General features: G+C 37.5%; 1 protein-coding gene and 1 long non-coding RNA gene across 3 annotated transcripts in view; both read left to right on the top strand.

The window, feature by feature from the left end:
- Window positions 1-16,211, top strand: part of LOC100645566 — a 623,360-nt gene that overhangs the window by 133,008 nt on the left and 474,141 nt on the right. The window lies entirely within an intron of this gene.
- The window catches only part of LOC125386033, a 132,755-nt gene continuing 123,500 nt past the window's right edge, over window positions 6,957-16,211 (top strand). The window contains exon 1 of the long non-coding RNA XR_007225851.1: window positions 6,957-7,050. This is a non-coding gene — a long non-coding RNA (uncharacterized LOC125386033). The remainder of the gene's footprint in view (window positions 7,051-16,211) is intronic.

Raw genomic sequence — 16,211 nt, 5'->3', positions numbered from 1 at the left:
TTTTATTTGATCTTCTTTTAGTAGCTTTTCGATCGAAATGTTTTTGAAATTTGAAGATACCTTAGCTAAAGTATGATTAATAAGTTCTTTCGATATTTACATTTATATGTAATATAATTCATCGAACAATAAATAGAAATTTAATTAATGAATAATTTATCCTATAGGAATTTTCATTTTCATTTCATATTATTTCCAGTTTGTTTTATTTTTAACATCTAATTACATTGTAATCTATTTCCCTATAATATATAACTTTTTATGTCAGCCAGGTAGTTTCATTTAAAATGTTCATCGATCTATTAACATTTTACTAGTTGGAATTCCTGAATAAATTATGCGGTACTTTATCTTCGCGTAAATAGTGATATCTTAAACATTAAATTCTTGGAGAATGCTCGTAAATTAAGCCAACCCGAGCCGGACCCTTGTTTCCCTTAAGAGCTTCGTTGCACTTCAAACACGCATTATACATTGTATAATTCAGGGTCCTATAATCGCCTGTTTGAGTAGACTAAGCGATTATATCGAGCAGAAGTGAGGAAAACGTAATCGTTGATGGAAATTCTTCGAACTAAACGGAATGAGTATCTTTTAAAATATGTTCTAAATTCGATAGAACCCAGATCAATGGCCTGCATAAAAATGTGTTATATGGAAATTAAATTTTATTTTTTACTTTTTGTTTAAAAAAGATCATAATATTTATTTTTATACAATCTCTTATATTGTTTTATATATAAATTTATCATTCATCATATTATTATACGTCTGTATATATATGAAATATTCACGACTAACATTGATTAATAGGAAAATATATCGAAACGACAGATATTAAGAGAAAAGTCATTAGAAATTTGCGTTGAGAGGAAAGAGTTTTAATTACACGAAATGTAGAAGGAAAATTCGAACTAGGAAGGTATTAATATGCGCACAAAGAACAAACAGCTAATAAAAAACCTTAAAATATGTTTCCCTCGTATAAAGTAGTTTTTTAATTAGAAAAATTGTATAATTAATAACGCGAATAAAAATATGTCTATAAAGTTACATTCTTATGCAGATAAAATGGAATCATAGCCGCGTGGTTCATTAAACTCCGGTAAGAGAAAACTTCTCTTTTCGTGATCTTGGCAAAAATATTTCTGTAAGAACTTTCGTCTTTCGATTCATTACGAGAGATTTTCCGCGATCCTTAAGAAAATCTTTTTGATTTCTGCAACCTCCATTTCCTCGACCTTTAAATTTAGTTTTCAATTGTGCCTGCGCCTTTATCCATCACAGCTTTCTACGTCTAAGAGGAGTGTATTTAAAAGTCTAGAATAAATCCTGTTCCTTCTTACGCAATTGAACGAATATCGTTCGAGCGAAATTTTATATTAGCAGCGTCAATAAATTCTCCTGCAAATGTAACAGCAAGAAAATCGTTAGATCTCCTCAAGCGGAACGAATAAAATTCTTCGAATGAAACCGCAAGCGGCTACAAAATAACAGAAAACTGTTCCTTCCCGATATTTCCAAAACTCCATGCCACGAAGTGGTACGCTCAGCTTGCCGCGTCTCCGAAAAATTTCAATTAACAAATCAACGACAATGGTGCAAAAATCGACTCTTTGCCATCTCTGGACCAATCGGTCGGAATTTCCTAGACTATTAGCGGATCGTAAATAGACGCGATTGGAATCACTAGCTTCCGGTCCGTCAGTTATTACTTCGATGAGTAACGCAAACGGAATTTCAGGAACACGGTGGCGTGTTCACTCGCTCGAGTATATCCGTATGTTAATTAGTCGAGAAACTAGTGCTGGAAGTTTGGCTCTCGGTATAGTACCGCGATAGGCGATGGAGATGATCGAGCACGATGTCTTGAGTAGATGCTGTCTGCTATCGTCTTCCGCCGGGACTCTTTGGAAGTGCGAACGTCGCGTTTTACCGGAAATGGGGGTCCAGTCTCAATGGGGAAATTCGTTGTCACGGGAAAGTAACTGCAAATGGAAGTTTTTTCACGAGGCTGGTTGAACATCGATGCCATTCGTATCGGTCGACCGGATACATTTTCGCGTTATCGCGCCAGTTGCGCGTGTCTTCTCGTTGGAACGTCGAGCCAGCGAGACGAAAACACCGCCTGTTATCGCGCTATAGGGCATCAAACTGAGAACGTCCAGTTTGGCGTGAAGTTGCGAGTCCCAGGACGAAGAGAGAAGATCCCTATGTTTAGGCTACGTGCTCGAGAAGGAGAAGTGGTCACGAGCTTTTTAGTTGCTTGAAAATATTGGAATGAAGACCAGAGACAGAGTGCTGTTTTATACTTTGCCGCTTCTTCTTCATAAAACTTTTTTCTATCTTCGTGCGCTATATATGTAATATATAAGATGGTATGTATGTATGTATATAATAGCGGATGGTAACAGTTTCAAGTTGTTGCTCACTCCTGAGTGCTATTGGAAGAAATTGTTGCAAGAAGAAGATGAATGGCTCGCGTAGTATCCCTGTTTACGGTTCTAGCTACTTTCGCGAGTGCAACGATACACGTGCAACGATTGCACTTGCTTTCAGATGGAAATGTGTATTTTCATTTTTTTTCTACGTAGAGGAAATGACGAGCCCTTTTTGGCGGATTTTGTCAAAGGGTACAGAAGCAAATTGATCAAAAAGTAATTAATTTTCGAAATATTTTAATCTTGATTGTTTCAAAAATTCATCTTCTTTTTACAAATTCTCTCTTGAATTGTGTCTGAGGAAAGAAGGCTGATTTGTAACAGCTACGCGTACAATTTCCTGCATATACTCTGATGAGAAAGAGTTTATAAAGTGATTGGAAATAAGTACTCGTGTAGTAGACTGTAAACGAAGAAATGCTTTTAAACAATTTTGATACTTTTAACTGAAACTAATTTTAATCTTCTAATTAAGAATTTTCTAAGATCTGAACAGAGTTAATAATATAAAAATCACCGTATTACGAGTGTAAAGAGACAGTTGGAACTCTCGAACAGTTTGCTATAAGATGAAGTTAAGAAGTACGTAATTGATGAAAATCGCATGTTAACTTCAGGACGAATACATCTTCGTACGCAAATGTGACATAAAATTTTAATAAAGAAAACTGAAACACAGAGTATGAGAGGATACGGGCACATGAAACGAGTAAAATTCCTATATTTAGAGGAAAGAATGTTCCTTGGTGCGCCTGTCAAGACCTAACCCAGCCTTGTCAAGACGAGCAACCTGACAAGTGTAATAAGGCATTGGATGGGAACCAAGAACGTTTCAATGATTCTTTTTGTCTTCCTTGCCCGTAGCATAAAGTACAGAAACTCGTTCTTCCTATATAATGCGGAAATTTAACTTGAAGTCTTGACTTCTTCCCTTTTTTTCTCTCTCTGCCTCTCTCTCTCCCTTCCTCTTCAAGCGATACAGTGACAGATACGCTTAAGCTCTCTTCCGTCTTACGTCTGCAGAAACGGTTCTTGTAAAACGATGGCATATTATCTGGAAAATGTCTGTTCATATTCTGTACCGATTTAAATTGCTGAAACTTCATTTAGAAGAAGCTGAACTTAAGTAGGTAGCGTTGCTTCTTCGAAACAGAATAATTTTGTGCAGTTTCGTATCGATGAATTTTATTTTACACAATAAAAACAAGATATGGTATTTGTTTTAACCCCTTAACCTATACCTACGGGCATAGCGCATAGTACGATGATCGGGCCAAACGTAAATATCATGGGCATAACCCGTAGTACGTACTACACAAGTCGTGCGAATGGCTCGAAGGCTGCGCGTGCTTGTTTACGTTTTCGGCCCAAAATTCTCGAACGTAAATCGTAGGTTAAGGGATTGATATCTAGTAACAAAATTAATTGTCTATTTTCTTAATAATAAATCATATTTATTGAAGTAATTACTTTAAAAAAATCTCTACACCTTCTCTTTTGTATATCCATGACCCGGAGACCGCTGTTACGAAGAGAATAGAATTTAGTGAAACAGAAAATTCGAAATAAGAAGAGATCCATATTATTGTAGCGTTGAATATAAATTTTATTTTGGATTACAAGGTCTAGAAACAAAAGAGCTGTAAGTAGATTTCTATTGCTGTTTCTTGTAGCCTTCAGCTAGAACTACAAGAATAACTTTTTGGTAATGTCCTTTGTTATAAATATATGAATGTGTTGCCTATCATAGCACTTCTTTCTATTGTATTGTAACACTGTAAGAACGAGGATCTAGATCAGCATACACTATACTTATACTTATACTTATACTTATACCTTTACTTATTTCAATGTATTTTTCTATTACATATTCATCCACTCGTTCCTCTATCAGTCAACACCTCAACAATATTAATTATATCATTATACGAATTTGCATAAAAATCCATGGTCTACCGATAAACCAAAATGAAACATCTTGCCGAGAAGGTATTTAAATTACTTTACCGAAAACTATTTATCACCATTACTGGTATATCAAGAGGAGCGCCGAGGTAATTGCAACGCAATGTGAAATTCTGACGTGGGCAAAGATCGCCAGTTCGATTGCTTCGAATTCCACTTGTGACGAAGTAATGCTAGTCACCTTCGATTACACAAGTCACATCGAGAGAATAGTAATTAAGGAAATGACTGTGGGGACTTGGACTAAACAACGCTCGACTGTCAGCCACTGGTATCAGAATGATCGATTTCTATCGTATAAACGTGACCCACTTACCAGCAGCCCTTTAAACTCTCCCTTCCTCCAACTCCCTTAACATTCCTCAACGTCCACGAATATTTCTAATCCCCGAACGCGAAATTCCTCCCATTGGATACGCTTTCCCATTCCACGCTTGACCATTCCGACCGGTAACATTTCACCTTCAAACGCAGACGTTTCAAACGCTTCATCCTCGCCTTCAATGCTAAACTGCAAATAGAAAACGCGCCTATGGATTACGTTCTGTAAGGACCCTCCTCGATCTAATTCTTATTTAAACTCTGTCAAAATTATCGTACGTATCGTCGTCGCGTATTCTTCGTTAGAGCAGATCCTGTAGTTCGATTTCCATTGGCATTGAGGGATCTGAAATGTTCAACCAGTCCTATGCACTCGAGGAATTAATTGTGTATGTAGGCTGCACCGCGTTTGCATATTTTTATGGAAATTTCAATGGAATTTTATTTAATCGAATTTCGTTTATTGAAATGACATTTCAGTGGATTAAAGTAACTCTCGTTGTCAGTAGCTGAATCCGCTTATTTGAAGGTGAATTAAATGACCGTCATTTGGGCAAGAAAGCAAAGGTAGAAGGGAAACTTGATCAACTTTTATTCTATTTAATTACCATGGGTACAGGTAAATGGAATGTTACTGAATCGACAACCTTCTAACGCAATAAATACTACCTTTGGCATTGTGGATTGAGAATTATGAAATGTGAAATTAAGAGACTGAAATTTCCAATTCGTAAACTTCAAATTACTTAGTATAAAACTATAAAATTGTGAACTTGCAAGTACGAAATTATAAACTCGAATACCTTGTCAAATTAAATTTCGGACCTCCTGCTGGATCGAAACGTCTCAATCATCCGGCTTTATTGTAATAATTATATTAAACGTTGAAGTTTCTTTTCCCATTTCCATCTGGAACTTATATTTTCTAATAAATAATTGAACTTAGCCCATGTAAACATCGTCCATAAATTCCACAAAATCTCCAAGATGGTAACGATCAATCACGGGAATGATTTACGTAAAGGATCGATATTTAAAGAACGTTTCGCAGGAATACTCAGCATTCTGGCAATGCTCGTTGTTCGACACCGGGGATGCAACGAATAAAAAGCAAACGAAACGTCGTGCCGCGCTACAGCGGAGAGGGTGGTTTAATCCGGCTGCAGAAATCTATTTGCGGATAAATCGGAACGCCTGTATTTATGGGGGTTCGGTCATGCGCCGATATAACCCACCCCGGTGATCGCTAAAATCTCATTTGTCTGTGCTAAAAATCAATTAATTACCCTGAATTAACGAGTTTTCAATTTTTCATTCGGCGCTGTATTCGTCTTATTCGTCACGATCTTTGGACTTCGTAAGAGAGAACGAGAAGTAGAAGCGATTCTAAAGTTCTATGTGCTGTTTCTCACAGGTTCAAAGCCAAATGGATTTTTTACGACCAGTTAGGTGAATCCCTATATCTGAACGAAATGTTTGCGGTCCATAGTAAATCGTCGACCCTCGAAGTCTCGAGATAAGGATGCGGCTAACAGTTTCCTCCCGCTTTCAGCAGTGTGGGTGTTCGGTTGTTTGTATCGAACGTGGCCATTTTTTGGCTTTTATATCGGTATTAGTAAAAAAATGGCTCGTAAGATTATTTTTCTTGTTAATAGTTTCTTACGACGAACGTTGAAATATCTGTGAAATATTTTCTGTATTCTTTGCGAACGTTACAACTGTCAGAATTTTGACTAGGATTGTGAACATTTTTATATGTATTTTAGTACATACATTGGACCTATATCAGTGCCGTTTTGCGGAATGCAATTTGAGGAATTTGTGTTTGCAACACGTAATTTGATTATTTAAGTGTAAAATTTAGACACAGAATTTGGTATTAGGATTGATAACAAATTGTTCGAGATCAATTACCGAGTGCAATTAATCAGAATCAATAATTGATAACGCAGAAATATCAATTAGTGTTAATGATCGCTGCTAAAATTCCCAATGCAAAACCACAGAATTATTTAGTTTTACTACTATGTGTTATCCCGTGTTAATGAATGTAAACTGATACTTAATTGGATTTGGACAAATTGCAATCAACCGTAACAATTAGGGGAGAAAACAGTTGAATAATGTCCATCGATTTGTATTTAAATTATAAAATTGACAGCTAATAGAGTGATCGAACGATCTATCTGAAACTGTTACTCTATAATCTGTTTTATTTTCTTTTTCCAGGTAAGATGCAATAAACTTCTTACAACTAGCTGTGGTGAGGAAAAATGGAAGGTAAAAAATAAACGGGGCTATTCCAAATTTATGCTAGAAATAGGTGAGTTTGCACTTATAATGGAACAAGAATTTTCATATGTGCATTTCCTTTTTTATTTTTCATAAAGAATAACAAAAGTGTCTTGACATTTTTTCACGACATGTACGCACAAATAAATATGATATAATGTTCTCCAAATTGCGAACTTCGATTAAGAAATAATTCGAGAGAGATATATTCGAATAATTAGAAATTTAATTAACATTCAAATTGAAAGAGGAAACGTGAAAAATCGCGTACATTGTAATTACACAGGTTTTCATTATTACCACCCGCCCCTCAAATCTCACACGTTTCGAACATGCTCCTTACCTTGCTCAAATCGAGATCGAACGATTTATAAAGTGCAACAGTTGTTTGGCTTGACATTCTGGCTCTGTTCTGATTCTTAAAATTGCGTAAATCCAAGAGCTTATCTCTTATACTGCAATCTAGAAAGGAACGCAGAAAAAGAAGAGGAAAAGGAGGAGAGAGAAAAGAAAGAAGCTTGAAAAAAAAGCGGAACAAAAAGGTAGGGCATAAAAGGAAAATAGTACGGCGAGAGAAAAGGGGGCATTCATCATTTTCAAGCGGCTATATGGAACATCGTGCGTTCCTTAAATCGCGGACCAGCGTTATGGAACTTTCCTTGTTAGTGACCGGTCGTGGGACGGAAAAAAGAGCGCATTAATTAAAGAGCCGGCATTATGAATAATAGCAGTAATAAAAGGCGCGAAGAACGTTACGTTGAAGTCTTTCTACGTGACCAAGCTTAGACGGTCTTATTAAATTAAATGAAAATCGTTCTTATCCGAGCCAGGTAACGCTCTATCTAAACGGTATTGCGAATCTTTATGTGGTTTATGTTTCCACCGGACGAAGATTATTTTTGTATCGTTAACAGGTCAGAATTGTCGAGTCGGATGTAACATTCGGGCAAATTTGGAACTTCGATGAATAAGAAATAGATCTGGAATAAAATTTCTTCAACAGGAAATATTTTGACGGATCGTGACGGAAGCTCATACAGCATGTATTGCAATGAATTTGAAAATAGCCAATGAATGAATAGAGAAAGAGCTAGTTCATTGAGTCGGAAGATAGTCTGTAAAAATCTAGACAAGCGTGCTTGGTCAGACGACAAAATTAACTCGAGAAATGAATTCTTTAGATTTATCGAAATGTTGTTTGGTGTAAATGAGAATTCACTTATGCATGAAATGTATAACAACTACCGAAAAATTATTGAAACAATGATTCGAATGATCGTGAATACCTTCGTAATTAATTCCTATCGATATACCACGCGATTTTGAAATACGTAAATTGCGTATTACGTATGCTGGTATACGGAAATTACATTAGAGAACGAACATTTTGCTATCGTATCCTTTTAAAAGTTCCATAACGAACAGCGAGTAAACGAAGTATGAATTTTCCTCGTGCACGATAGAAATGTAACTGTTTTTATAAACAAGATTTTCATCTAGCTAGAGAAAATAATTCATTGGCATTCGTTCCCTCTGAAGAAATCTTTCTCATTTCTCAGCGAACATTATTTCACCGTTTCAATGCAGATGTTTCAGGGAATTGAACGCGAAATTAATTCCATTCGAAAGGAATACGTCACAGTGCGGAATATTAAAGTGGCAAAGGATCTCTGAACTGTAATTCAAGCGGATATCACGTGAAAGTTTTTGTCGCAATTTCCCGCAAGTACTTTACTTCATAATGGTTCGCGGATTATTTAATATCTGGTCATTCGAATACTTTTAAAAATGCAACAAAATAATATGCTTCTTTACATTGAAATTATTGGAAAAATTTTATTACCAATGATACTAAATTTTCCTGTTTTTTATCACCATGCTAATGTTGAATTCACAGCCATTAATCTTGATATATTCAAGAATTTTTATTCAAAATAATTTACGTAATTCGACAATTACATACAACATTTATTGCAATTTCAATCTGAATATTAGAAATATCGTAAATGTGATATTTTACCGTGCAATTTATTTCACATATGGACAATATGTTTCCTATCAAAATTCTTTACAAACGTCATGTACGTTAATTCTTCCTTGTCGCAATAGGAATTCAATGTTATTTTTTTTCGTTGCAAAAGTAGAATATTTTAGAGGAAAATGTGAAAAATAACAGATTAACTAACGAATGTAACACTGCAATATTTTGTCCTACTTTCTAGAAATCTTTATGCACGAATTCTCTTGAGAAGCCATGAAAGCACGAAAATTTCGGTATCGTAATCAGCGTGGCGTTGCGCGATATTACGACATGTAAGAATGCCGCGTGCTCCATTTTTACAACGATAGCGCAAGACTCGTGACATCACAAAGCAACTATACACGCGCGTTCAGTCAAACAAGCCAGAACAGATGTGCATCACGGCGAACAAGCTAATGCAAACATCGCGTCCTTCGAAACGCGACGAAAGCCGCGTTCTCTGCTTTTATTCTTCCATGCTTATATTTACAGCACTGCAAAGTATTCCATTGCCTGCCATGACCTCCACGTACAGGCTCTTTCACACACCATGATCGTTTCCAGTGTCTTCACTCACTCCGAGCATCGCTCGCAGGAACAGAAGCGTCGTGGCTGAATCTCAAATCACTGATCTTATATTTTGTTGAATTTTTACGTATCGATGATCGTACGTGTTTGTGCGCAGTTCGTTCCAACGAATATTCGAGCATACATGAGTCGAGCGTGTAGATTAAATAAGTTAAAACAACTAAATTAACAACAAACAATCTTCTGGGTTCTCGTTTGTGGCTGTACGATTACTTTTTCTTTCTTCCCTTGTCTAAGATAATGTAACGATAAAAACGGAGTGTAATCCAACGTAAATTATACTTTTATTAACAATGACGATGTAACTTTTTCAAGAATTGTGTGGGGCAAGTTTTATTACTCCCCTCTCCAGAAAAACAGAGAACACCTATAAAAATTGGAACAGAATATTTGTATATTTTATTGTTCGGTGTACCACACGTTACAATTTGTAGTATTTATATGAAACATTTCTGTGCTTAACAATGCGTAGTTTCGTACGTAGATGTGCTTTTAAAAGAAGTAATTAAATATCGCAGCGTAATTCGAGCTACCTCTACGTCCCTCCGTGGACAGTAAAAAGAAAACCACAAGGTTACGTGGTATCTAGCCCATTAAACATCGACCCCGACACCGAATTAACGAACTACTTCAACCTTCCCTTTTATTTCCTAAAAAAACGGGGGGGGGAGAAGAAGAAGAAGAAGAAGAAAAAGAGGGAACAGGGAGAAAAGGAAAAACAGAGGAAGAAAGAAGGGCTTGGACGTCAATATTTGCCTCTCGAAAAGGGGATCATCGTTTCCCGGTCGGTCTCTCGAGCGGAGACGGTGAAGTTAAGTGAAACGCCCTGTACGAGAGCCCGCTGGTGGAAGAAATACGTTACCGTGGTATATTTCAAAAGCTACTAAGTCGGAAAGAGGAAAGATATTGGACGAGTTCATAATTTATCACCGCCACAAGCAAACGCCGCTGCTTCTAGCCGAGTCTTTCGGCGAGCACACGGGCACAAAGACATTTTGAATGTGCCGCGCAGATATATGAAACGATTATGTTTGCTGAAAGATAATGTCTCGCGGAAGGCTTATGCCACAGACCGTTTCCAAACTGTTTTTCCATGGAATTTTCTGCTCCATACGCGACAACAGCAACACGGATTTTAAAAGATAACGACGAGAGGATGTACGGTTCATCCTTTTAAATGTCCCGAAACGTGACATTTTTTCCTCTTTTCGAAAGCTGCCTCGTTGTTTCGAGTCAGTTCTTAACGAGTCGTGCATGGTATTTCTTATCGTTACATCTCGTTGCCTCTTTGCGAAGTCTCCGTGAAAATGTTGAAAGTATGTTAGTGCAACGAAGATTCGAAATTAGAATTTGAAGTGACGTTCGCCTTTTAATTTAAAATTAAGAAAATGGTAGAAAATGGGAACGCAAACTGCTAATAAAAATATGCCAAGACTTTGGAACACTAAGGTGATCGAGTAGAAAAATTAAGTCTTGGAAACTCGTTCGGCAAAATTGAAGAATACGAACTTGAATTAAAACTTTCATCTAGATTCGAATTTGGAAAAAATGCTAAAAATAAGAATACATAAGTAACAAGCGTAGCAAGTTCCGGTACGTCAGGTTCTGCCGCGTGAAGGAGTTAGATTTTCACGAGGCGTACAAATTATCCGACGCTCGTGAAATCCTTGACGATTAGCATGGGTAAACCGAGCGCGATATTTCTTCCACTTTTGACACTTTGAAAATGAAAAATCTCTCTTTATCCCGCTATCGGCGCACGTTTACCACCGTAAACATATTAACGTGACAGAAATTTCGTTGTTGCCTTTATAATATTCGTTAATTAACGACCGATGCACGTATTACCATTCGCTTCTGTGCCGCTTAATTGCGCGGATTTAATGCAGACGCGCGTAAATTGATTATCGCTGACAATTATGAAGCGGCGTGCAATTGTGGACAATTAACAAACTGGAAGCCGCATGAAATTTCAAAGAAATTCAGCCTTCGAAGTGCGTCCTCCTTTTTTCGACGTATTCCTTTTTTTTTTCGAGGTGGGGGCGTGGGTGGCTGTCGAAGCTTTTGCGTCGTTTCCGCATGGACACGCCTTGATTGACGGCAAACATGATACGTGTAAAGAGATACCTACGCAACGGTGGGTGGTGACAAAATTTCCACTTCGCGACGCAACGTTTTTCGCGCGCGATTTCCTGCATTTTCGCGATATTGCTCGCGTATCGGAGAAGATAACGCTTTGAATTTCCGTCGGGGAATCTTTTTACCAGCTCGCTGGGTATTTTATAACGCGGAGAATGGTTCTTTGTCGATCCTCTTTTCAATTTGTCGAAATTGAAGAAACGATAGCGGCGCGCGAACGAGTAATATCGCAATAATTACGTTCGCCCGAGAACGAAACGTAATTCGAAATTACCTCCTTCGAGGAAATCATTCAAAATTAACTCGAGAAAGCTTGATCGTCTATTTAATCAAGGAAGAAAGTGTAAGTCGAGTAATGAATCAAGCATTACGAGGGATATACCTGCATTAATTTCTCTGCGTCATTAAACGCGCCTCCCTTCCGATGCTTCTCTTCGAATAAAAGAGACCGAAGGGTAACATTTAATTACGCGAACTTCTCTCATCTTCTTCTCTCACTTTCCAATCTTCTAACGTTCCTAAAAATTCCACGGAAGGTAATCCATTCGATAATCACGGAACAGAAGGAAAAATTGGAAAAGTTACGTTTATATCTTTGTAAATTCAATCGTTGCCATCCTCGTAACCGACATATCGCTTTATTTACGATCTACAACTTGCAACGTTATCGATGATTTGTCAAAAACTCGATACGTACCGATTCTCGTTGATCGTTGCGAGACCCTATTTAGCCTGAGCTTAAGGTTAGCTCGAAATGCTTTTAACGCCCTCGTCTAAGGCGAGAAAAGGAAAAATGCAGGATGAAAGGCGTACAGATTAAACGTACATAGACTCGTACGCTTCGCTCTTCTTTCTCTGTCCAATCCTATGAACGATTTCACGGCGGATAGTACATATAGAACGGTTCGACGATGTTGGTTTTAATCTGCAGAAACCCATATTTTTCTAGTACTGTGTTTTACGCGGCGAGAACGCACGCGTCCGCATGCACGGTTCGTTGAAATATTGGCTTTCCATCGTACCTCATATCGTATGCACGTTCATGAAATTCACTTAACAACGAGAAAACCGAGTAACATTTCTCCGCGGTCGACGATATCGGTAACCTCTTCACCGCACTGGTTAAGCGTGAGTAAATAAAACTGCGATTCTATAATTTCGTTTGATTCGCTGAATTTTCATCGAGCTCTTTTCCACCGTGTTAGTTCTTCCGACCGAGATTAAGAGGATTCTGTGTCAACCGTGCTTTTTTTTCTCTTGTGAAACACGGTCCGAGTATCGAGACCGTTGTTGAATGAGAAAGCAGCTGGGAATCCTTTGAACGCAGTCGTACGCGAAGAAACCGATTCCGATCCCGGGCTATTGGTTGAAGAAATTCCGGCGATTCTTTTACACAGAGACCAGATAAAACGATGGACCGACCGCAGTAAGGATTTTTTTATGGTAACCAGGTTGGAATGAACTGTTTTCAGTTCCCTGTGTTTTGTCTCTTTTCGAGAGTGCTATGACTAGACCGCGAATGTTTATAGAAATTTATATTTTTATGAATATAAATAAAAGAGCAGAATCCAGATTGAGCTTCGTTTCGTCTTTTACAGCTATCCGCATTACACTGTGTTGTAAATGAAACGGCGAATAATAATTACTGTAACAACGAACGAAAGGTTGACTGGTTCTAAGCTTGCCAGAAATGCAGAAAAATTGTATAATACCTATCGATATTTCTGCTACCTGTATGAATAGAATGGTTCGCATACGTTTGATAAAAATGTAGTCGAGGGGAGTCACTTTCGAAGAAAATATTCATTTACTCTGATAGAAAGTGGAAAGAGAGTGGAAACTTTTTTTTCATCGAATTGAAACGATGGTAAACCGGATAGTGGATTTATTAAAAATTGTAAAGTTCCATCGTATATGTATACGTCATCGTAGATTGGTGTTCGTAGGTCGCACATATCCGCACTTCGCGTCCTGTATCGTCTCTCGGGAATTAAAAAGACGGCCGGTCGGACTACCGTGCTGAAGGTAACGAAAAGAAAACATTTACGACGGTTTCCAATTACCACGATGTGCTTTTAAGAAATACAGAGAGACCGTATGGAGACAGCAGCGCGTCTAACTTCACGCGTCTCCTCGCTGCATCTCCTGTCGTCGCGTTAATCTCGGCCGCGTACACGGGAGAAGCAGACACCGGTCGATCTCTCAAATGTGCGCTCTTTCATTTTTGCATTCTCATTTACGCGGGAAGTAATCAATTTTTTTCTCGCCAAAAAGAAGGAATTTCATTTATGGCTCTGTTTGCTTAATCTAGATTTTTAATCGAAATTTCATGGCATTTGCACGCTACGTTTTTTACAATATGAATATTTGCGGCTTTCCGTGCGATATAAAGTGATTTTTGTTTACTTTGTTATACTATCCCGATTTTATGTACGCGTACGTGTTTGGGTATACGCGAATGATTTCAGGATATTTGCGGCATTCAACGGAAAACTGATACCGGAATATTTCTTCCAAAAATGAGAACACTGAAAACACTGTCCATTATACGAATTGTTCGTATTTATCAAGGTATTTAGCGATAGAGGAATTCAATGGATAGGAATTTTTAAGATTTCATGCGTCCGAATTTCTATGCTATCGAAGCATCTGAATTTTTATATAAAAGTGTCTTTATTGTTCATCGAGGACAGTAACATTTATATTATCTTTTTCCCAGCCTTTTAAATATTTTGTTGAGATATGTATAATTTTGTGTTGGACTAGATTGACAGTGTAGTAGCGATACATGTATGTGAATATGAGTGTGTGGAAGTACCATATGTCTGGTATCGATGAATATCTTTGAAATCGTTTATCAAATAAATATATAACTATTTTAATATAAATTCTAAGTGTAAACTTAGTGTTACTATAGCATTATTTCGGCAATTAAGATCCAAAATTCTCAACATATTTAAAGCAGTAATTTGCTAGTAACTAGACTGCGGATTCTATGCATTTATGGGAAATTGGAGATACCAGAATCCACAGAATGCACGTAATATGCAGAAATATATAAAATATTCAAAGTATCAGTACTCTTTGCAATTCATTTGATGGATAAAACATTCTTCTACCCAAGCTACATTTTGAAATTATATTCACAAAAATATGAGTTTAGAATATCCGCGGACTATCAATAACCTATCAATAACCACAATTATCTTAACATCGGCATCACAAACCGAATATATCAATTTTCGATTAAAACGTCGAATTTAATATTCGATTCATCCGTTGAAAAACGCAGCGTGGCGAGGGGATAAGAGGAGAAATAGTCGCGGTCTTTAATAGCAAAGGGCAGTTGGAAACGGCGAACATAAGAAGTAGATCGGCGAAAAGAATCGCAGGAAACGCGTAACATCTGTTAAGCATGCGGTTACGGTGACCTTAACTCTCTGGAACCGCAAGTGCTGCCATATGGCATTTCTTTCGCCAGCCAGTGGCCCTTCATTTGGCACTGTTATTTATCGCCACATTATACGCCGCAATGTGTCATTTCCTTAGCTGGAATACGACAGTTATATCTGTCGTTGATTCGTTTTTATGGCAGCTTCCGACATCGTCTCGCCAATATTTTGCTTCGGTACATACTTGTATCGCTTATGAAAATCTCGGATTGGAGAACATTTTGAAGCGTTTGAAAGGTAAATAGAAGGGAAAATCATGATTGAGAAGCTTTTCGGGAATAGGATCCGTAAGACAAAAATAAGAAGAATGGAAAATCGATTTATCTCGCGGTAGATATAAACGAGACTAAATGAAATATTTATGTGAATTTAAACGTCATCGTAGGAGGATCGGATCAAGAGCGGTCGATGACAATCGTATGCAATTTGAAAGCGGCTCGATACGATTAAGAGGTCTCTATTGTGACGGTGAAATAGATGGTTCGTTATTCGAAACGGGTCATGTAAAAATTCAGTTTTGAATTTCGATTCGACCGCCCTGGGCAGTGTCCTGAATGGCCGCCGGTCTCGTCGAATAATTTTACAATGAGCACTTTGACCGCGTGTCGAACGCTTGTTGATCGAACAACGAGCCCTTTGTCGATCTCGAAAAACACAGGATAAAAGGAAAAGAAAAAAGGTATGTAACTGGTCGATATCGAAGCGCTATCGTGCGAATAGAAAAATGAAAGAAAAGCGTATCTATTCGTGCAGAGATCGCAATAACCAATCCTCGAATAATTATAAGAAAATATCATGACACCTTTAATCGTTTCTTTCTTAGAATTATGCTGTGCGACGGTGAAATCGGTTTCTTAATCCATTAAAAACCAAAAATGTGTTAACGCTACACTTCACTCGTCATTTCTTTTTAACCGAATCCAATTTCCATCGAATTTGTATTGCAATTACGAAAAGAATTTTTTGCTACTTTTCTTCTTTCGTGCTGGTCCC

The sequence above is a fragment of the Bombus terrestris genome, chromosome 11 (assembly GCF_910591885.1).
Source record: "Bombus terrestris chromosome 11, iyBomTerr1.2, whole genome shotgun sequence".
NCBI lineage: Eukaryota > Metazoa > Arthropoda > Insecta > Hymenoptera > Apidae > Bombus > Bombus terrestris.
The sequence above is the reverse complement of the archived record's forward strand: the minus strand, read 5'-3'. Positions and strand labels throughout refer to the sequence as shown.